At 37.7% G+C, this 24,516-nt stretch overlaps 1 pseudogene; it reads left to right on the forward strand.

Moving 5' to 3' along the window:
• The window catches only part of LOC134362521 (small ribosomal subunit protein RACK1-like), a 113,431-nt pseudogene extending 94,071 nt beyond the window's left edge, over window positions 1-19,360 (forward strand).
• The last annotated feature ends 5,156 nt before the right edge of the window (window positions 19,361-24,516 follow it).

The following is a 24,516-nucleotide window of genomic DNA, read 5'->3' on the forward strand; positions in this document are numbered from 1 at the left end:
AGTTCACTACCACACGACCACCCTTACAAGATATCCTCAAGGGAGTACTGGGTTTGGTTTCTGAAAAATAACTACCACTGCCATAAAAACCCAAGAAATATCAATACCCACTAGTATAATAAAAATGACATTCATGAAGAGAAAACAAACAAACAAAAACGCTATCTACAACCTAAGGAACCAACAAACACAGAAAATAAACAGTAAATCAGAGAGCAAGGAACAAAAGACACCTAAGACAACCAAACAACCAATAAAATGCTAGGAATAAATCAACACCTTTCAATAACAACTCTTAATGTAAAAGGTTTAAATTCCCCAATCAAAAGACACAGACTGGATGACTGGATCAAAAAGGAGGACCCAACTATATGCTGCCTTCAAGAGACCCACCTCACCCATAAAGATTCACAAAGACTAAGAGTGAAAGGATGGAAAAAGATTTACCATGCAAGCAGAAAAAATAAACGAGCTGGAGTAGCTATTCTTATATCTGAAAAAATAGACTTTAAACTAAAAACCATAAAAAGAGACAATGAGGGACACTACTTAATGATAAAAGGACTGATGCATCAAGAAGATACAACAATCATAAATATGTATGCATCCAATGTCGGAGCAGCCAAATTTATAAAACAAACTCTATTAGACCTAAAGAAGGAAATAGACACTAATACCATAATAGCAGGGGACCTGAACACCCCACCATCAATATGGGACAGATCATCTAGGCAAAGAATCAGCAGAGAAACACAAGATCTAAACAATACCCTAGACCAATTGGACTTGGCAGATATCTACAGAACATTCCATCCAACAACCTCAGAATATTCATTCTTCTCATCAGCACATGGATCATTCTCCAGGATAGATCACATAATAGGTCACAAACAAAGTCTCAACAAATTCAAAAAAATTGGAATTATCCCATGTATTTTCTCAGACCACATGGATTAAAACCAGAAATTAAAAACAAACGAAACTCTGGAAACTATACAAACACATAGAAATTAAATAACATTCTACTTAATGACAAATGGGTCCAAGAAGAAATCATGCAGGAAGTCAAAAAATTTATTGAAACTAATGAAAATAATGATACATGATACCAAACCTGTGGGATACTGCAAAAGCGGTATTAAGGGGGAAATTTATTGCATTAAATGCCCACTTCAGAAGAATGGAAAGATGGCAAGTGAACAACCTAACACTTCACCTTAAAGAACTAGAGAAACAAGAACAATATAAACCTAAAGTTAGCAGGCGGAAAGAAATCATTAAGATCAGAGCAGAACTTAATGAAATTGAAAACCAAAAAACAATATAAAAGATCAATGAATCAAAAAGTTGGTTTTTTGAAAAGATAAATAAAATTGACAAACCATTAGCATGGCTAACAAAAAAAAAAAGAAGAGAGAAGATTCAAATAACAAAAATTAGAAATGAAAAAGGTGATATTACAACTGATTCATCTGAAATACAAGGGATCATTTGAGACTACTATAAACAACTATACGCCAACAAGTTTGAAAATCTGGAGGTAATGGATAAATTTCTGGACACACACAAGCTCCCAAAACTGAACCATGAAGACGTAGAAAATTTGAACAGACCAATAACAATAAAGGAGATTGAAGCTGTTATCAGAAGGCTCCCAACAAAGAAAAGCCCAGGACCAGATGGATTCACAGCAGAATTTTACCAAACATTCAAACAGGAATTGACACCGATTCTTTACAAACTATTCCAAAAGATTGAAATGGACGCAAATCTCCCAAACTCATTCTATGAAGCAAACATCATCCTGATACCAAAACCAGGTAAAGATATAACCAAAAAAGAAAACTACAGGCCGATATCCTTGATGAATATAGATGCAAAAATCCTCACTAAAATACTAGCAAACAGAACACAATAACACATACGTAAAATTATTCATCACGATCAAGTGGAATTCATCCCAGGGATGCAAGGTTGGTTCAACATATGCAAATCAATAAATGTGATACACCATATTAATAAAATCAAACACAAGGACCATATGATCATCTCTATAGATGCTGAAAAAGCATTTGATAAAGTTCAGCACTCATTCATGACAAAGACCCTCTATAAGTTAGGTATAGAGGGAAAGAATCTCAACATAATTAAAGCCATATATGACAAAACCACTGCCAATATCATCCTGAATGGGGAAAAGCTGAAAGCTTTTCCTTTAAGAACAGGAACTAGACAAGGATGCCCACTTTCACCACTCCTATTCAACATAGTGTGGGAAGTACTAGCTAGAGCAATCAGAGAAGAGAAGGAAATAAAGGGCATCCAGATTGGAAAAGATGAAGTCAAACTGTCCCTGTTTGCAGATGACATGATCCTATATATCAAACAGCCTAAAACCTCTACAAAAAAACTGTTGGAATTGATAAATGATTTCAGCACAGTAGCAGGATAAAAAATCAACACACAAAAATCAGTAGCATTTCTTTTCTCCAATAGTGAACATGCGAACGAGAAATCAAGAAAGCCTGCCCATTTACAATAGCCACCAAAAAAATAAAATACTTAGGAATTGAGTTAACCAAAGAGGTGAAAAATCTCTATAATGAGAACTACAAACCACTGCTGAGAGAAATTAGAGAGGATATAAGAAGATGGAAAGATATCCCATGCTCTTGCATTGGAAGAATCAACAGAGTGAAAATGTCCATACTACCCAAAGTGATATACAAATTCAATGCAATCCCCATCAAAATTCCAAAGACATTTTTCTCAGAAATGGAAAAACTATCCAGACATTTATATGGAATAATAAAAGACCACGCATAGCCAAAGCAATGCTGAGCAAAAAAAATAAAGCTGGAGGCATAACACTACCTGACTTTAAGCTATACTACAAAGCTATAATAACCAAAACAGTATGGTATTGGCATAAAAACAGACACACTGACCAATGCAATAGAATAGAGAATCCAGAAATCAACCCACACACTTACTGCCATCTGATCTTTGACAAAGGCACCAAGCCTATTCACTGGGGAAGGGCCTGCCTCTTCAGCAAATGGTGCTGGGATAACTGGATATCCATATGCAGGAGAATGAAACTAGATCCATACCTCTCACCATATACTAAAATCAACTCAAAATGGATTAAGGATTTAAATATACACCCTGAAGCAATAAAACTTCTTAAAGAAAACATAGGAGAAACACTTCAGGAAATAGGACTGGACAGAGACTTCATGAATACGATCCCAAAAGCACGGGCAACCAAAGGAAAAATAAACAAATGGGATTATATCAAACTAAAGAGCTTCTGCACAGCAAAAGATACAAGTAACAGAGTTAAAAGACAACCAACAGAGTGGGAGAAAATATTTGCAAAATATACATCTGACAAAGGATTAATATCCAGAATATATAAGGAACTCAAACAACTTTACAAGAGAAAAACAAGCAACTCAATTAAAAAATGGGCAAAAGAGCTAAGTAGGCATTTCTCTAAGGAAGATATACAAATAGCCAACAGACACATGAAAATATGCTCAACATCACTCAGCATCCGGGAAATGCAAATCAAAACCACACTGAGATACCATCTAACCCCAGTTAGGATGGCTAAAATCCAAAAGACTCTGAACGATAAATGCTGGCGAGGTTGCGGAGAAAAAGGAACTCTCATACATTGTTGGTGGGACTGCAAAATGGTGCAGCCTCTATGGAAAATGGTATGGAGGTTCCTCAAACAATTGCAGATAGATCTACCATACGACCCAGCTATCCCACTGTTGGGAATATACCCAGAGGAATGGAAATCATCAAGTCGAAGGTATACCTGTTCTCCAATGTTCATCGCAGCACTGTTTACAATAGCCAAGAGTTGGAACCAGCCCAAATGTCCATCATCAGATGAGTGGATACGGAAAATGTGGTACATCTACACAATGGAATACTACTCAGCTATAAAAACGAACGAAATACTGCCATTTGCAACAACATGGATGGACCTTGAGAGAATTATATTAAGTGAAACAAGTCAGGCACAGAAAGAGAAATACCACATGTTCTCACTTATTGGTGGGAGCTAAAAATTAATATATAATTCACATACACACACACACACACACACACAATCCGGGGGGGGGGGGAAGAAGATATAACAACCACAATTACTTGAAATTGATACGATAAGCAAACAGAAAGGACATTGTTGGATGGGGGGGGAGGAGGGAGGCAGGTATTGGTGATGGGCCACAATAATCAATCACATTGTATATCGACAAAATAAAAATTTAAAAACAAAAAAGAAAGAAAAGAAAATAGACATACTTTTCCCAATTCTTTCCACTAAAGTCAACTAAAACCCTGGACAATATATATGACAAAAACATAAGAAGACTCTTACAGAAAAAGGTAGACATGGTTTGTTAACCATGGCCTCACCCCACCCATGCCAGCAATAGCCACGTTGAGAATGCAAACTTTCATCCCCAGTGGGCAGTTAAAACATCTCCCTAAGTGATATCAGTGGAGACTCCATGGCCTAGACCTCCGCACCCATCCAGAAGTAAAGAGGCTTTTTACCACTCCCAGTTCTCCACCTGGGAGGTTTCAGAGTGGATGTAGTAGAAAGTCCTGACTTTCATCCAGCAGTAATGAGACTCCCCCACTTACTCCATGTCAGTAGAAGCCATGTGGGAGGGAGCCAGAAGGCACTCCAACCCCTGCCAGCCAAGAAGGCAACTGTGGAGGACTAGTAGAGAGGCAGAACTCCTACCAACACCTAGCAGTAATGAAGAATACTGCCTATCATGGGTGTCAAAGAGAGGTGAGTAGAGTACCTGGATTTCTACCCAAACCTGACAGTAATGAGGCAACACTCCCATTCTCCTGCTGGAGTAGTGCTAGAGGAAGTCAATCAAAATAGAAGGTTTAAATAAAATCCATAATCATACTATAATAATTGAAATGTCAAAGATTCAACTGAAAATCACTCATTATATCAAGAACCTAAGAGATATCAAATGGAAGGAAAAAAAATAATGAATATATGCCAACACAGAGATGAAAAAATGTTTCTTGACAAAGATTTTAAAGCAGTCATCATAGAAATGTTTCAATAAGTAATTACAAGAACACATAAAAAAATGAAAAAAATAAAGACACAGCAAAGAAACAGAAAATGTCAGCAAATAAATAGAAGACACAAATAAGAACTATACAGAAATTTGAGCACTGAAAAATAAAATAGCTGAAATGAAAAATCTCAATAGATGGACTCAAAAACAGAATGGAAGACATTTTTTTTAAAAAAATCACTGAACTTACAAATAACCTAAGCTGAACAGAAGAGAAAAAAATTAGAAAAAAAATGAACAGAGCCTCAAAGATCTGTAGGAATCTAACAAAATATTAACATTTGTGTCATCAGAGTCCTAGAAGATGAGAATGGAGGTAAGATTAAAAACTTTTCAAAGTATAGTGGCTTAAGATTTCCCAAATTTGATGAAAGACATAAACCTAAAGATACAAAAATCTAAGCAAATCCCACATAGTATGAACTCAAAGAAATTCACACCAATACATGTTATAATAAAACTTCTGAAAACTAAAGACAAAGAAAAAATCTTGATAGCAACAAGAGAGAAAAGATACCTCACCAACACAGTAAGAAATATTTAGATGACATAATTTCTTGTCAGAAACCATGGGGGCCAGAAGGAAGTTGGACATCTAGAATAGCTAAAACAATTTTAAAGAAGGATACAGTGGAAAAATTATTCTATCTGGTCTCAAGGCATTGTATAGCTACAGTAATCAAGACTTACAGTTTGACTTATGGATAGAGAAACAGATCAATGCACCAGAATAGAGAACCCAGAAGTAGACACACATAATTATGTCCAACTGATTGCCTGACAATCAGTTTTAATTGTATTTTAAGCCTTCAATGGAGGCAAAATCTTGTGCTGGGAAAAATGGACATGCATTATCAAAAGCAAACTTTAACCTAAGCCCCACTCACTCCTTAAAAAAAAAAAAAAAAAAAAAAAAACTAAACTAAAAATGGGTCACAGAATTAAATGAAAAACATAAAATTATAGAAAAAATCTAGGAAAAAATTTTCAGGATCCAGGGTTAAGTGAAAAGTTTTTTGACTTGACAGCAAAATCATAATCCATATAAACAAATATGGGTTAAGTAGACCATTAGAAATAAAAACTTTTCTTCTCTAAAAGACCTGTTAAAATTATGAAAAGCTACAAATTAGGAGAAAATATTTATAAACCACTTATCTGACAAAGGACTATTATCTACAATATTTAAAGAACTCTAAAAACTCACCATGAAAAACCAATCCCATTAAAACTGGGCAAAACAGTGAAAGGGATATACACAGATATAAAATAAGCATATGAAAAGGTGTTCAGCACCATTAGCTAATAGGACAATGCAAATTAAACCACAGCAAGATATCATTACACAAATCTGAGAGTAGCCAGAAAAATTAATTACTGACAATACCAAATGCTGGAGAGGATGTGTAGAAACTAGATCACTTATATATTGCTGGTGGGAATATAAAATGGTACAGCTATCAGGAAAAATAGCTTGGCAGTTTCTTACAATACTAAACATATAGTTACTATGTGACCCAGCAATTACACTCCTGGACATTTATTTCAGAGAAATAAAAAAAAAAACCTGTTCACACAGAAATCTGTCCACAAGTGTTTATAGTAGTTTTATTTGTAATAGCCCCAAACTGGACACAATGGTAATGCCCTTCATCAGCTGAAGGAGTAAACAACAGATAAATGTACACCATGGAAAACTAAATATCAACAAAAAGGAACAAACTATTGATACATGCAACTATCCCGATGAATCTCCAGAGAACTATGCTAATTGAAAAAATCCAATCCCATAATTCCATATATAAACATTCTTGAAATAACAAAATTGTAAACATGGAAAAAAGATTAGTGGTTTCCAGCAGCTAAGGTAAGTGGGTGTGGCTATAAAAGGACAATGTGTGGGATCCCTCTTTTAATGGAAACATCTGTATCTTGACTAAACGAATGTCAAAATCTTGATTGTGGTGTTGTACCACAGTTTAAGACATTAACATTGAGGAAAACTGGGTAAGAGGTGAATGAGCTCTTTCTATATTATATCTTACAATTGCATGTGAATCTACAATCATCTCAAAATAAAAAGTTTAATTTAAAAAAGGAGAGAGGCATACTAAAATATAAACAAAGCAAAACAAGTGAAAAAAATAGAGTGGAAAAAGTTTCCTTAGGGTTTTCCAGTTTGGAAAATACTAAAATATCTTTTTACCAATTGCAACTTGATTTCTATGCGCAGGTTTTGGAGAATCTACAGACAGCCCTGGCAAGATTTATACTCTTTCCTTCTAGGACTGTGCTGCCTTGTCATGTAATGAGACTCACTGAGTTCTGTTTCTGAACAGACCAACAATTTTTCTGGATTAAAATTTTGACATGTCCTTTTAGGGCTGCAAGCAAACTGCTTGGGCTTCCTAGTATTCCAGCATCTTGTTTGTAAAACAGCCAACAACGTGGCCAAATCCATTAGAGCATGCCCTTGTCAACCTCCCAAGTTTATTGATATTTACGTTTATGATACAGACAAGTTTTTTGAGAGCCTCCTTTTCTGCTGCTTGGTGTTTGCTTTTATAGAGAGAGGCCAGACAATTGAAAGGGAAGGAGGCAGCACTTGTGCTGGATTTATTGGCACAGCAAACTGAAGAGCAAACACACTACCAAATAGAGGATATTGATAAGGAGACTAAATTCATTTGAAATCACTAAAACTCAGTTAGGGGCATATTGTATTAAGTGAAATGCCATTACTGAAGGGCCCAGGGAAATACTCTATGCCAAGTCATGAGAGCTTTTCAGCTCACTGGAAAGCAGCCATTGCACCCACGCATTACATTTGATGGTTTGGAAGAAGAGATAATTTCTGCATAGATCATAAAGGGATTTGAAAATGTCTCAGTCCCTAGGAGCACAGGCACAAGCTGAATTGTTCCCAAGTGAGAGCATGAGAGACAGGATCCCTGGGCAGTAAAAACATGCACTAAGTGGGTACGAATTCCAAGTTTCCATAAAGGCTTTCTTTCACTGTGATTGTGGCGTGTTGGTGTATTTAAAAACTCCACACTAAGGACTATCACTTGGTTCTGTGATTTTTTTGTAAAGCATCTTACTCTTTGCAAAGAGGATAGCAGAACTCTGGTTCATTTAATGTGTTTTAATCATTTTTAGTTAGAAAGTTCCCTCAACTGATATGTTTTCTACCCAGTCCATAATAGCAGCGTGGGGTCAATTTTTGGTGCAGGAGAGATCTTGCTACCTGCTACAAGTCAAATAGTAGATTCAAAAATTCGGATTTTTCCTAAGCAGCCTCCTAGCACTTCCCCAAAGGTTGTTTGAGGTTTCTTTGCTTGATGTCACTCACACTGCCCTTGCACTGTTCATCTGAGTAAACAAGGACGGACTGTAAACAAGAGTCCATTTCAGTGATGTGTGTAAATCTTGTTCAGGTTATTTGGACTAAGGCAGCCCCTTATCTAACAAGCACCAGAGCTGACTTTCAAAAACACTTTTCACCTGTGACAATAGCAGTCCAGTTTTGTCTTCACCAACAATGGAACAAATTTAATATCTCATGTCAGCTATCTCCATGTCTTATTTATGCCAAATTTTTCTGGGTTCAGCATTTTAAGACAGCCTTTGTGTTAGGATTTTATTGCACCACAGACTCCTAGAATACCATGATTCTGAAAAGAGAGGAGAGATTTTTCTTTTAAGTCAGATTCTATATTGACCAGAGTGAAAATGGATTGTTGTTTTCACTGAGCTATTTCACTTTACTGTTCTAAATGTAAATCAGGATAAATCATACTTAGAACCTGTGATAATAAGTATGTTAACAACTATCCGAGTTGAGCTGACATACTGTGAGATGACTCAGGTAGTCAGCCAAGGGGACCTATTGCTGGTTGGAAAATGATCAAAGCTTATTTATTCCCCACTGAAAACTTCTACCTAAAAATAAACTTTTTTTTAAGGGTATATGCATTTTAATGAGGGGTCCTAAATAGAATTATGAAAACAATAGAAGATGGTCAGATTTGCAACAACAAACACATATTCCCTTCTCTGTGGCCACAAATATACATGGCTGGCCTTTTGGCAACCTGGTAATATTTTTTTCTTTATACTGTCAAGGCACCAAAATGAGCTTCATTCTACTGAACTAATTTGTAAACTGCAAAATAGATTAAACATTGCAAATGTCTATAAGATTATCAGAGATGTGATTTGCAAGCATGTGTCTTAATCTATCAAATTATATCAAATGTATCTATTTTAAATAAACCAATTTCACATTCTTTAATTATGAAACTTTAAAGAAGAAGATGGAGGTCCTGAAAAAAGAAACAAAAGAAAAAAATTCCTAGAATTCCTAGATCATCAATACTTGTATTTACCCCTCTGATTTATGTGCTACATAACAGCTGAGTGGTCTGTCACCATTTGGATCTGACCATATCACTCTCCTGGCAGAACTCTTCAATTGTTACTCACTTCCTCCAGAACAAAAGCTAAACTCCCGTGAGTGGCAACACATACCTATCAGGACCTGACCTCTGTCTAGCTCTGCTACCTCACTTCTAAATCTTTCTCTGTCACCTCTTATGTCCAGCAACACTGAAGTACTTCTTCCAAAAGCATGCCGTGTCCTCTTTGGTCTCTGTGTTTTTGAGTTTGTCTAGAAGAACTTCCTATTACTCAGTTGGCAAACTTCTATTTTTTCTTTTAAATCTGAGCTTCACATAGACTTTCTGAGTGCAGGAGTCATGTAATTTCATCTTTGTTTCTTTCAGTACCTAGTACATTATCTAGTACACACATGGTCTTAAAGAACTGTTTAATGTGTGAATGAGTAAATGAATGAGTCAATGAGTTCACAAATTATAGTAGCTGTAGACAGAACAAATTTGTAGTTTTAAACACAAAGCAGCAAAATAAAATAGAGATTAGAAGAGAGAAGTTAAGTTGAATTTCTCTCTTTTAGTGACTTGCAGTATGATTTAGGGAGTCTTACAGCTGGGTTCCCGTATCTGCTGGTGTGACAGTCTTCTTCAACACTGTGAACTGTACTTAAATTTCCTCAGAGGCACAGCATCATACTCTCTTTATTTTCCTCCTCCTCCTCACTATCAGTATGTCCATCATTGACGTTATACTCTTCTTTTGTTCAGAATCTGCCTAATCACTAAGATAAAGTAAAAGAAACTCTTACACATAACCATTCAAGGCTCAAAGTAAACCGCTTTTTCCCAGGTCAAGAAGAACCAGCTTACAAAAGCAAAGTATACATTAGCCTTATGGTGGGGCCAAAGAAATTTGCATGTCCAGATACATGCTTCTGTCAGCCTTTAAAATGAGCAAAGTTCTATTTTATTTGGGTCCCTTACATTCCATCCTGCAAAGAGACCTGTGTCTGGCCAAGGCAGTGTGTTCTGTAGCAAAATGGTCAGAAGACACTAGTGTTTTCTAACACCCCTTTTGTGTTATCATAGGCAGATTATTCATGGTCCTCATTTTGAAATACTGTTTATTGAAATATTTATTTAACAGTGATATCCTCAGACACATACATATACCTCACAATAACATTGGTAGATACATAGATACTATTTACAAAATGTCTAATTTCTTTCTTCAAGTTATTTATATTAAAATATTTAAATGTTGAGGGTGTAGTAGAGCAACACCATATTAATAACTGGAAGGTCCTGAGAGTGCCGTGTGCTGGATATTTGAATTTCTGGTTAATTGAGTGCCGTAATTACAAGAGAGCACAGTGATCAGGAGTGTGGACTTTGGAGTTAAATAACTGGGCTTCCAAACTGGGCTCTCCCACTTCCTAGCTGTCCGAGTTTGAACAACTGTATTAACTTCTCTGGAACCTCAGAGTCTGCATTTCAAAAGAAGATAATGACAATATCTGTCTCCAGTGTAATTTCAAGCCATATTCAAGCCTCAAGCAAAAAAGAAAGCTGTATACTCCTATACACACTTATAAAATGTCCTTCCATGTTTTTAACAAAGTGGAAAAAAAAAAAAAAGTTAATAAACGTTCTACCATCAAAAAAGCATGGCCATATTTAAAGCTCTTCATTGCCGATCTGTTTTCATGCCATTGTCAACCCTCATAAGTCTGCCCAGAGGGGCAGACAATGGCCCCACAGTCCCAGGACCTGGGGCTGGTCGGAGATGATTGTTCCATTGCAAAATGATGCAATGTTAAAAAGAACAAATACCCTGTATTTATTTAAAACCCTGATATTTTGTTCATCACAGATGTTTTACATTGATTTTCATTTTAAAAAATATTTTATTAAAATATTGATTTTATTCTTGATTACAGAGTTTTTTGGTATCCACTTATACTTCATGCACTCACCTCACCCTCATCCTGAGCCTGCCTATCTCATATGTTGTTGTAAGAATGGAATGAAATAATTAATGTAAAACCTTTAGAAGCAGGCCTGACACGTACTTATTGCTCAGAAGTGCTGTTATTAAAATTGTTTTTAAAAGGGTCACATGTATATGGAGCTGTATATAGGTTTTGAACTTTTAGCCGGTATCACCCCTTAATTCTATTGAGTCCTGTTAACTTATAACCACCAAACTGACAATACTAACTCATTTTAGGACCTGTTATGTATCCTTTAAACAGAATAGTCATAATACAAATATCTTAATCTTTACCTTTTGTCTTTCTGAACACACGTGACATTGGTATTGAGGAGGTGGGTTGATTCAGTTCAACACTAAAGTTCATGCTTTCCCACTGAACTGGTCATTTGTTTGAGTTGGTCAACTTGCCAAATCAGTCTAACACTTGAACCAGGTGTTTGTGCAGATTTAGTGCTAGGGTGAAGGCCTACATTGCAAAGCTAAGAAAAGGTGGACCCTTAGAAAATGTAGCTGGTTGAAAACTGGTCTGGCCAACCACATTGCTCATTGTGTCTTCACAAAGTAACATCTGTGACAGTTCTGCCCAGACCTGAATGTCCATGGCCCTTGTAAGCAATGCACTCTGCTGCCTTCTGAAATTAATCCGCCTGACCGTATTATGATGCTGATTATGATGTGACACATGAGGTATTTAGAAATTGTTTCCTGTAGCAATCTTGTCAAAATATATTTGCACTATACAACTCTATGGCTTGTTCCAACACACACAAAGTACATGATAAATAACCAAAAAATAAACTAACTCAAAAGGAAACTTAGCTGATGTTATTTTAAGTTGGGTGATATTTGAGGAGGGGTTGAGCATTCCCACAAGTAATATATGACTGAGAAGATTCAATTTTAGTAACTGCATGAGAATATTATAAACCAAGCCCACACAATATTAAAATTAGTTAAAATATATGCAAAATTTATGAGAGAATGTCAGGTGCAATGCTTGATAAAATAAGCTTTATGCTTAAGAAATTTATCTTCAGGCTGAAAAGCCAACTCTTGCAATTTTGAGTGAGAGTATAATTTTAGAAACTCTTTTCTGTAAAGTCATTCTTTTATTAATGAGATCAACTCTAGGTAACCTGAAAGAGGTAACTTCCTAAAGCATCCAGGGGGACAAAGAAGACCCTCAAAAGCATGAGGAAGGCAGCACGCCATGTTAAATAATGAGAGGCAACTTCATAATATGCTTTCCCAGGAAAAAGGTGAAAAATCTGCCCTCAAAAAAGTTTTGGGGGGCTGGCCGATTAGCTCAGTTGGTTAGTACACCAAGGTCCAGGATTTGATCTCTATACCAGCCAGCCACTAAGAAACCAAAAACCAAAAGCAGACAAACAAAGAAAACCCTTTTGATTTGTGTCTTTTCAGTCCATTTTTTTTCTGTTTGAGATTTCAGGCCAGACTTCAGTAAAAACATACTACCAGGAAGTCCAGAGAACAGATTTCCATTCAGTAACCAGTCACACACTGTAGCTCCCAGCCGTAGGTTAGCAAGGCAATGAGTGGAGAGAAAGTGCATATTGCACAGTACCTCTGCAGTATGACTCAGTCTATCTCTTATTTGTAATCCAAATGTCCTTCCTTCACAGCGCAGGCTGGTATGAAGTCAATCAGTCAGGGTAAATTACTGACAGCTGACATTGCCAAAGCATCCAGCAAAGGTTAGGAAGGAACATCAGACATGTTTAGACTTGTGAAATCACATTGTTTTCACAACCACTAGTAATTTTTAGATGACCTTAAGATCTAGGCTTTTGGCACAAGGCCCAAAGGCCGGGACCTGGTATGTATATCTTTCTCATGGGCCTGAATGAGTGAAGAGTTTCCAGGAATTCAGGACTTTTTATGCACCATGCATTTGAAAACATTCACTGTGCGAATATCTCAATTCCTGATTTTTGTCTCTAACGGGCAGAGTATTTCTGAACACGCCGGGCATCCTGAAACAAAGCTGAACATAAGAAGTGTCTAAGTGATTAATTTTATATCTGTCACATCTCTTTCAGCCCCTCCAATTCTTCAACTGAATATCAATAACAACAATGAAAAAAGAAGAGTGCAATGGTTTGGTTAACCTTTACTGTAACAGCTAAATCCTTTTCTGGCATTACTTAGTGATTTTGCCACTGTTGTGAAAGTGATTTTGCTACTTTCTTAGCAACACAGTGTTAGGAGATACTCGGCTTGGTAATCTTTCCTATGAAATGTAAATAAGACCAATTAACTTGTTCATAGCTGCTTTACATCTCCTATTATCTCATGTAATTGTTTTAAAAGCTCTCCTATCAAAGAATAGCATCAGCTTAACATTAACTTCCCTTGCTCTGAAGTCAACTGTTCTCTCTCATTGTGTTACTATGTCTCTCCCCTGAATCCTTCTTTTCCTTTCATTCTCTCCAAACATTTTTTACTAGATATTATTTTATACAAGTTTTATTTCTTGAACGCCATCCTAAATCCTTCATACAATATGAGGATGATCAATAAATTGTCTGCTTGCCAATTCTTAAAAAAAAAAAAATGAAAGGAGTTTAAAAAATGAAGATAATAGCTGTTGAGGTATGACTGCCAGATGCCAGAAGAGTTTAAATGAGTGAATGTGAATCTCTCTCTATGTGGAGAAAGAAATCTGTACATAGATTTCTATATTCAGCGGAATTAGCTGAAGCTCTTACATCGATATTAGGTACTGAATCTGACCTTTTGTGAAGAATACTTTATGGAATGGACAGCTGACATTATTTAAGGTCGCTCGGGTTATAAGGTAGTATACTTACTGGAAGCATTAAAGGCTTCTGGAGAAGAAAATGGGTAGCCTTGGAGGATAACAGCTTTCAATATTCATGGCCAGAGGCCAGAATGTCAGAAAGAAAGTGATCACCTAATTTTTCAACAATGACTGTCCCTGGGTAGGGAATGGAAGGACTCTTCGGTGTTCACTATGCACAGACAAAGAGTGTTGCTTCTTCTGGGTATGAACAGGGCCCAGCTCTGTGCACACTCATTACAAGGTTATTACTATTATTATGGTGGACAATGCAATAATATTTTTAATGGGCCAAATTTGGCTCCCAGCTATTCATGAACTGCTCTTGCAGGCCTTGGAGAAAATAGCTTATGAGTGCAGGGAAATCAAATCTGGCCCACATCCCATTGCTTCCTCTACTGCAAATTGAAATGAGCCTTAGTGAGGAATATGTACAGTTCTGGTTTGCATAAGAGGTGGTCTTTGTGGATCATTCTTTGGACCCACTTGCAGAACTGGATTTGGGCAAAGATATAAACAGTTGCCAAGCCCTTCACTAATTCTTTCTGATGCATTTCTCTGCCATCCTGCATGTCTTCCTCTGACCCTTTTTCTTATGTCATACTTTTCCTCTTATGAAGAAGAAAAATTTCACATAAAGTCAACATTTGCCAAACTATATTTCATAGGATACTGGTCTTCAAAAGGCTCCCCATAAAGGATTCTGGAGTCAAATAAATTGGGAAAAGTCTTTCTCTCTTGGAGAATCATGGTGCACATGAGCATGTGAGAAGTTTGAGTAGCTCTAGAGGAAAGAGGCCTGTTGAATTGTGATGTGGGACCCTTGTTTGTGACATAAGATTTAATACCTCTTAGAATTATTATCCTTCTAGGGGATGAACGCTTCATATTTTAGGAATCCCATGGAGAGAATAATGTTTAATTTTAAGAGTATCATTGTATGAAGGTCGGCTGCACCTCAAACCTAAGGTATACCAACCGAACGTTTAAATAAGATAAAAAGTCTTTTAAAACCTGGTTCCCAAAGCAGATATTTTAGATAAGAAGTTCAAAAAATTGTAAAACCATTATTTCTTTGAAGACACAATTAATTCTATATGAAAAACAAGGTATTTGTTAAGGGAAAATTCTTGGTATTACCCATTAGAACCGATGTTCGCGGTAGTTTGAACAACTACAACTCATAATGATGATAATGTAGTGTTCCTGACATGGAAAACCTGCCCTAACTTAAGAGATAGCTTTGTCATCAGTTGGATGACTTCAGAAAATCAAAGCTAAATTTTAGATATTGTTTTGTATTTATCGAAAATGTGAGCAGTTAAGCCAATTAATTCTATTCAGGCTATGTACCCTCTCAACTTCAAAATGAAAATTTCTTTTCAACCAGATTTCTGGTAACTTTCAGCTCTGATGAAATGGTTAGCCAACTGATTTTCAACCAATTTTAAAATGGGATTCAAGCAAAACAGTTTGTGTATACAGCCATCTGGGAAAAGATGCCCCTGGCGATTCTTAGCTTGGTCTCCCTCTGCAGAATTCATGGGGAAATATGATACACAGTCTATTATCCCTTTTTGTTAAAAAGCATGTAGTGCTGTAGAAAGAAACTTAACAGGCTCCTCCATCCATAGATTTCAGGCATGCAGCCTGCGCACAAGAAGAGAAGGCTCCACGGTGCTCTGCTGCTTCCATTCCTCAGTGCAAGATGGCATTACTGGGGCAAGTTTGGGGGCAGTGAGTGGGCAGAAAATGATGCAAAACACTTTCTCCTGTAGAAGTGATTTGTTATCCGCATTAAGGGACGTTCACAATTTTATGAGAAACAGAGATTTCAGTAAGTGTTACATTGGAGTATGTGTGAGGAGGCACAGAGCCTTACATACACATAACATGGCCTTTTTGCAGTGTTGATGTTCTTGGTGGTAAAGAGTAAAAAAACTGAACATTCAAGGCTTTGTTTTAGAATAGGATTTTCAGCTAAGAAGTCAAGCAAGAAACCTGCACAGAATAACAAGTCTATTCCCAATTTTAAAAAACAAAACAAAACAAAGCAAAAAAACTTGCACGTAGACTTAATGCCAGGAGCACTATCTAAGGTCTCAAATTTACTTTTGAAACATAAAAGCCAAAGTTTTTCTTTATTTGGGGCTGCTGGGTTGTTTGAAAAGGCATGACCTAAGACATACCAAGGCAGAATTTTCACTATTTCAGATCGATAAAGGATAATTTTGGTGGACAACTGGACAAAGAGGAATAAAACAGGGAAACATATTAAGGACTAGTTAAAAATAGTCCAAAAAAAAAAAAAAATCCTCAGGGCTTCCAAATGAATTAGAGCATTTATAATTATCTCATGAATTTAATAAATGTTTACTAATAATATATTAGAATCAAGTGTTGCTCTAAGCTTGTTAAGAAAGGTCTTTAGCAAGCTTGAAGTAACTACCACCTGTTTAAAGAGTAGCTTTAACTTAGCTTTCAGCCTAGACAGAATTCTAGAGTTTCGTGGAAAGATAATCCTGTCTGTTTGCATGGTTGTAGGATCAGCCCAGAAAGTCTATGCAAGAGAAATAAATGTACTCTCCAGTTCAAAATTATTGATTTAGTATTGTTTCTCTTGCTGTAGAGTCTGTTCAAGTTAGTTTAACCTCTATCATAGGTAATAAATGATTTTCCAAAGTTTCCAATCACCTTTGCCTGATTCTCACTCAGAATGTTGCCTTGCTCTTGGTTAACTAAAGTCTACTACTCCTAAAGCCTTGTCTCTTCATGAAATGCACAGATTGGCTGCTTTTCCTAAACTATTACTTTCATTAGGTTCCAACTGTGTTCAAAAGCCCATAATTGTTTCTAATTTTCTATACTCAGGTCAGTGACCAACACAGATAAGAGGTGAGCTAAGTTAGTCTGGGCCATTACAGACTTGCCCATTCCCGTCCTTTTCTCCTTGATAACAGCTGTCCTCAGCACCCTTTCAGTGCACCCCCATGCCGCCTTCTGCCCTGATCCATGACACTTAAGACTTTAGAGTGCTACTACCTTACCTGGGGGAATTTGCAGCCTCCAAGAGTAATCACTTTCTAACTAGAAAAATTAAGCTACAAGTGGAAGGTTTTCAGGTACCAGCCAGCAAGCAGAAGAAAATATGAGGACTATGTGCACCTTCTAGTTTATGAAGTAACATGGTGTGATGCATAAGGCTGATTACTTGCTCTCTGTATTTCAGTTTCTGCATTAGTAAAATGGAGATTATGAAAGATGTTTATAGTTGTTATGAGGTGTAAATGACTTAGTATTTGTTAAATGCTTAGGACATAAATGCTATGTAAGTGTTTAATCATTAGATAAAAATACGCATCCAGATCTGTCAGTGTGTTAGAATGAGACAGTGTGTTAAGTTTGAGTTCAAGGGGATCTATGATAAGATTCCATTCCCTTCCAACCATATATACTTCCCACAACACCCTCTGCTCTAGGCAGACTAATCTATTAGCTCCCTCCCCCATTTGAAATGCTTACTCAAAATCCATTCTTACATTATGCACTGCCTCCACTTGGATTACTCCTTTATCTCCCTACTACTTTATTAAATTTTATTTAACTTTCAAGGTTTAGATTCAATTTCCTATGTAAATCAGTTAGACACATAAATATTGCTCAGTAATTAAGCTGCAAAAGAGCTCATTCAAAATGATATCTTATTTCCCTGTTTGCACTTCAGGGAACTGACCTCCTTCATTCTCACTTCTCTATATAGCAGAGGCACATGCTAACTGACCACTCAACCTGCTTGTCCTCCTTATTTTACAACTGTGATGAGCATGCCAACCATGGAATGGCCATCAGTGTATGCCTTTATGTTTGTGGTGGCCAGCCTTCTTCATCATGCTATCTACTCCAAACTTCTCTCAATGCACCAAGCATGCTTCCCTCCAAAAACCGAAATTCACAGGTAGTAAATAATTCGTTTCAGTGTATTCCATATAGCCACTCTCTTGCCATAAAAACAGGAAAATACAGAAGTGCATCCTTTCTTGCTTTTTGTTATGCCTTCCAGAAACTTTTACATTGTCTGTTGATCTTTGACTCATAGCTGCTACAATATTTAACAAATGTGTATTGAGCATCTACTGTGTGAGGCCCTGCACAATGAAAAGAGACAAAAAAAAGAAAGAAAGAAAGAAAGAAAGAAAGAAAGAAAGAAAGAAAGAAAGAAAGAAAGAAAGAAAGAAAGAAAGAAAGAAAGAAAGAAAGAAAGAAAGAAAGAAAGGATGGTGGGTGGGTGAATAACAGTTCTTACCTTCAAAGAGCTTTCCAAAACAAATCATTCTACATGTTTGCAAAGTTTTTCTAGAGTGTGACCAAGTTGTCCTCAGAAGCACCACCAAGTGATGATTTGTAGGCCATACCAAGAATGTGCTGAGTATGGCTTTCTCTGATAACTGGCAGGATGTCTCTGGATCCTAGGACGAAACCATCAAGTAATGGAATACTCTGGATGTATGCAAATACACTGTCCAGGATGACAGCCACTCAGAGTGGGTGTCTTATGTATACTTCTTGCCAAACAGCAATAATGTTATCATTGTCTCCTGTGGCTGGGACAAGCTGGTCAAGGTATAGCATCTGGCTAACTGCAAGATAAAGACCAATCACATTGGCCACACAGGCTATCTGAACACTGTGACTGTCTCTCCAGATGGATCCCTCTGTGCTTCTGGAGACAAAGATGGCCAGGTCTTGCTTGTCAACAAAGGCAAGCATCTTTACACAATCAATGGTGGGGACATCATCAATGCCCTGTGCTTCGGCCCTAACCAGTACTGGCTCTGTGCCCTGCCATGGGCCCCAACATCAAGGTCTGAGATGTGGAGGGCAAGCTCATCATAGACAAACTGAAGCAAGAGGTCGTCACTACCAACAGCAGGGCAGGGCTACCCAGTGCATCTCTCTGGCCTAATCTGCTGATGGCCAGACTCTGTTTGCTGGCTATATGGACAGTCTGGCCTGAGTGTTGCAGATGGCCACTGGAGCCCCCTAGAAATTATGGTAGAGATTTACAAATTTAAAAAAACTGGCATTATGAATTTAAAAAAAAAAATTCTATATGTGTTGCAGCAAAATAAAATAAAATAAAATAAAATAAAATTCCTGACAAGAGATGTTTGAAAAGCTGATGCAAAGAAAATCAAGAGGAATTTAAATTTTTTATGAATACTTATAATTCTCCCAGGAGCAAGTTTTAAGAATAAATGGAGAAATATTTACCATTTTGCTAAAATTATTCTAATCCTGCTCTTTTTCAATTTGGGCAAAGTTGAGGAGTCCAACTTAAGTCAGTGTTAATGCACTTAAAAGGATGTGAAGAATTAAGAACTCCCATGTGACCTGGATTAGCAATTAGAGCCAGTATTTCCTTAAGATATGAGAGAAAAATCTTGACTTGCCCTGCACTTTAGAGGGTCTTTATCTAGCTCTCTCAGCTCATGCTCTTCCTCTCAGGAGGAAGAATTTGTGAGGCCAAAGAAACAAGCTCCCCTTTTAGAGGGCATTGCAGGTACCAGGATCCCACATTGTCCACGAATGACTCCAAGTGAACCACTCAACTCGTGTATGGCAAGGGGCTGCTGTTGATGTGGAGTACAGACAGGGCTTAGTTTTGTGCACCGGGTTGTCCTCACAAGTTCACCAAGGCTTCTCATAGCTCAGAATAGAGTCAGGGTGAGAGAGATCAAAGACGGGAGTGGTCAGGGCTAAGAGGTGCAAGCTAGGGCTTGTGTATCGTTGTGAAGGTATGTTTTTCAAGGTAGGAGAAAAGAGCATATGTTATTTAACAGTTTATTGGGTTGATTTATAACTTCTAAATATTAGACATATCATGTATGGACCTCTGTATTTATTCTTGTCCTGCCTTATAAATGTAAGGGATAAGCCTGGATACAGCTGTAGGCACATATGAAGTGGGATTTGGCTCAAACTGTCTTTCCTCAGGAAATTCCTCAAGCCTCTTTCTCCCGATGAGCCTCCCTGCACTCTCCCTTACTTCCTGCACTGTTTCCATCTGTAGACCTGCCTCTCTGCCTTACCTCGTGGGAGTGCACTTGTTGTTTGGACTATTGGTTTGGTCTCTTCACTGGTCTTCCCTCTGAAAGCTGTCTTACTGTATATGTTTGTATCTCCGATGTTTAAACCCAGGTGCACTCAACCTCCTTGCACAAAAGTCAAGATCAAATAAGATTTGTATAAGAGCTGGTTGCATCCTTATGGGCTAGAATTAGCCAGTTTCCCCATAGCTCAGTTGTTTTCTGTTTGTTATAATGAATAATAAGCCTTTTCTTGGTATGAAAAGAAAAAAAAAAAAGTCCTCAAAAATAAATCCAACTGTTGATGCTGACAATAGAGGTAAAGAAGTGAGAAGAAAAATTAAATGTAGTCAGCCAAAAACTTTTGAAAACATTAAAGTTTTGAATGACAATATTGGTGATGGCTGAGATTTATGGTCTCCACGGTCCATGGCAGGTGCAAGCTCCATGTGCTGCACCCTTATGAATATCAGGATCTCCCATAAAGTCAGTTCTGTTAGACTCCAGATATCTAAATAGCTTAACAGTTGCTAAAATTTATTCATTGGTTGATTCATTAATTCACTCACTCCACAAATATTTATCCAGCATCTGTCCGATAGACCAAATGGTCTATTCCAAAACAAGCTCACCATGCCTGTTCCGCTATACAGATAAAAGCTTCATGTCACAGCTACTGTGGAAAGATGAACTCCCTTTTCTACTCTTCCATGCAACTGAAGCTTCCTCTCAAACACTAACATGGCTTATTTTAACTACTTTAGATGTAAATATTTCTAAAGCATCCTCATTTCCTTAGATTATATTAAATGTTCTTTAATCACACATAAATTCAATCACTCACTGTGTTTCAATCAATCCTGTGATGTACTCAGACAATTTCAATGTATAGGGAGCATTCTGTTTGGTTTCTGTATTTTCTCTTTACAATTTTTAAATTTACTCTCTTTCATCCCTCCTGTCGATGTGCCTTCCCCGGTAACCCTAGCTCCTTTAATGCATTTCTCACCTTTGTACCAAAAAAACACATTTGGCATTTTTTTTTTCTAAAATAGCAGTGAGTTCTTGACATGTCATCTATGAAAAGTAGCATAATATTTAATACACCAATTTTATGGCATCTTTTTTGACTGACAGAGACCAGTTTTGATTATTTTTTGTTTCATAGTTGTGTTCAGGAGAGAAAAACTTATGGGATGAATAGTTACTAGGTAAATGAGGTATTATTAAAATATGCTTTAAAATATGTCACAAGATAACTGGCTAATCCAGATTTTTTAAAGAGGCAAATTCAATAAAACTAGTTTGATTTACTTGACTGATTATCAGCCAGGTCAATTCACTCAACTGGCTGTGTGCATCCAGTGTTAAGTATTTATTTTTGCTTTCTAAACACTCTGCAACTCAAACTCTGAAATACTTAGAAAAACTGTAAAACAAAAATATTAAATGAGCTAGGAGATCAACTTTCAATATGACAGTATGAGGAACTATGCTGACTAGCTCCACAGTAAGACTGGTGAAAACAATAAAATAAAATTTTAAAAGCCACTAGAAATAGTACTATGGGTAAACAGCAAATGAAAAACCATCCAGTCAAAAATATCTATGAAAATTTGTTAAGAAAAGTGAGAACCTGTGGTACTTGAACCAAGACGACTTTCTCTTTCCCCTACTCTCAGCTCAATGAAGTAAAGACTGTACCCCAGATTGGCACCATCAAGAACTTTGTTTGCTCTCTCTCTTCCCAGTATCCAGGGGGAAGGCTTTTTTCCTGGGAGGGGCAACTTCCCGAGTTAGTGTGGTTGAGAGGTAGGGCTTCCCTTATTTGTGCCAAGCTTCCACTTGTGAAATGGAGATTCCACCCTGGGCACAGTTTGCTGAGGACACTGAGACCCTGATTACTCTTGTCCCAGTCTTTGAGGTCATGGCTCCACATCAGGACAGATAAGCTAGGAGCACCTCTTCCATGGGGTTCTTGGCTCTTAGTGGTGGTTTTACTAAGAAAGAAGCTAGCCATTGTCCGTATCCCCAGTCCAGAGCCCTGGCCCAGGAATTTTGCCTTGGGATTAGAACATACAATAAAACAAGTATGTTTTATTGGAGAGTGATATCAGCAAGATGGCAACATAGGAAGTCTCAAGCTCCACTCCTCCTCATGAAAAGTTTCATTAGCATTTATCCTCAGAATAAAACATTCTTTTGAAACCCCCAACACTTGGAAACAAGCCTGAGATAACCATGTGGTCTGAAGAGCTGAATAAAATACAAGTTGGAAGGGTAAGAAGGACATTCTCATTCTAACCATACCACACCTTCCCCTCCTTCAAGTCAGCAGAATCCCAGACAGAGAGGATTTCCCTGGGGCCACCACTTCTATAGGAAGAGAAAGAGAACTGGAGGCTGTCATCCAGCTTTCCTAGCATACTGAGATGCTTCCCAGGAGGCTTACTTTGGTCTCACTTTAGAAGGAACACTGGGGGAAAGGGCACAGCTAGACTGCTTAGGGTTAGGTAGAAACAAAGAAGTGAGGCATAGGTCATTGCAACCAGTGCACAAATCTTGGTGGTAACCTCTGTGTGTCTGCTAGCTGTGCTGCCCAGTCAGAGATAACAGATAACCTCATAGCCCACCTGCAAAGCTGAGTTGGTCACCTTCAGGAGCATGGTGGGAAATACAACCTAGCTTAAGTCTCCCTAGACTGCTGGTCTCCCCACCCAGCCTCAGAGCCCACCCAAATGACCCTGCCAAGGAAGGGGGATACCTGCTTCTATCCATTTCAGAGAAGTAAAAAGGCTAGACTGGCTTAACCCATGAAGTTAAGCAGTGGCTCCACTCAGCCAAAAAGCCTGCTTAATAAACCCACCCAGGCAGACAGACTCCCACCTTCACACATTACAGAGACATGTAAGAGCTGGACCTTCTTCACTGGGAGATAAAACAGCCACTCAACTCAGACAAAACACCACTCCATGGCTCTACCCTGAGAGGGAAGCAATTCTCAATTGTGCATTTTTAAGGCACATAGTTTCTGGACCCACCTGTTCTGAGTAGCAACTGTGCCTAACCTTGGAGCCCATCCTACACTCTTGCCAAACTTCAGATCTCAAATAACAGAATTACCTGGCCAGGGAATAAATATATCTTGTTACCAGACTGCTCAAAAGCCACTGAAGTATCCAGCAATCAGCTGCACCTGACGGCAGAGCCCATCCAATGGTCTCACTGGACAGTGGAATACAGCCAACAACCCCACCCAACACTAGAGCAAAGAGAGTGACCCAACCATCTAGAGAACTCACAACAAGCTCTGCCTGCCTTGGGTCATCACCAGCTAGCCCTTCCAGTACCCCAGGCTAAACTGAATTTGAAGGATATCCCTGCAACAGAACAGAACACTTGTAAAGACCAGAAGAGGTGACTCTCTTCTCAAATGCACAGACAACAATGCAGGGAAACAAGAATTACAAAGAATCAGAAAATCATGATACTTCCAAAAGAAAATAATAAAGCTCCAGTAATAAACTCCAAAGAAATGTAGATTTAGAAAATGACTGACAAAGAATTTACAATAATAGACACAAAGAAGTTCAGTGAACTATAGCAACATACAGATAGCAAATTTAATGAAATTTGGAAAGCAATACACCAAAAAGCAAGAAGTTTGACAAAGAAATAGAAACAATAAAAAAGAACCAGATAGAAGTCTTAGAGATGAAGTATTACAAATTGAATTGTGCCCCCTGCAAAGTTTAATGTGGTGGAGGCTTGGTCCCCACTGTGAAAGTGTTAAGAGGGTGGTAAATACTATTGTGGTGGTTGAAAGGTAGTGCATTGAAGAGGTGAATAGATTGCCAGGACTATGTCATAGTGAATGAATTAATAATGGTGGTCAGGGGCATGGTTCTGAGCACTTAAAAGGAGAGTGCCCAAGGAACTATCTCTCTCTCTCTCTGCTCTGCCATTTTCTGCCATGTGAGACCTCTGCATTGCTGTAAAGTCACCACCAAAGACTCACCAAATGTGTTCCCTGGACTTCAGACTTCCTGGCCTCTAAAATTGTAAGCAATAATCTTTGTTTTCT

The sequence above is a fragment of the Cynocephalus volans genome, chromosome 14, assembly GCF_027409185.1.
Source record: "Cynocephalus volans isolate mCynVol1 chromosome 14, mCynVol1.pri, whole genome shotgun sequence".
NCBI lineage: Eukaryota > Metazoa > Chordata > Mammalia > Dermoptera > Cynocephalidae > Cynocephalus > Cynocephalus volans.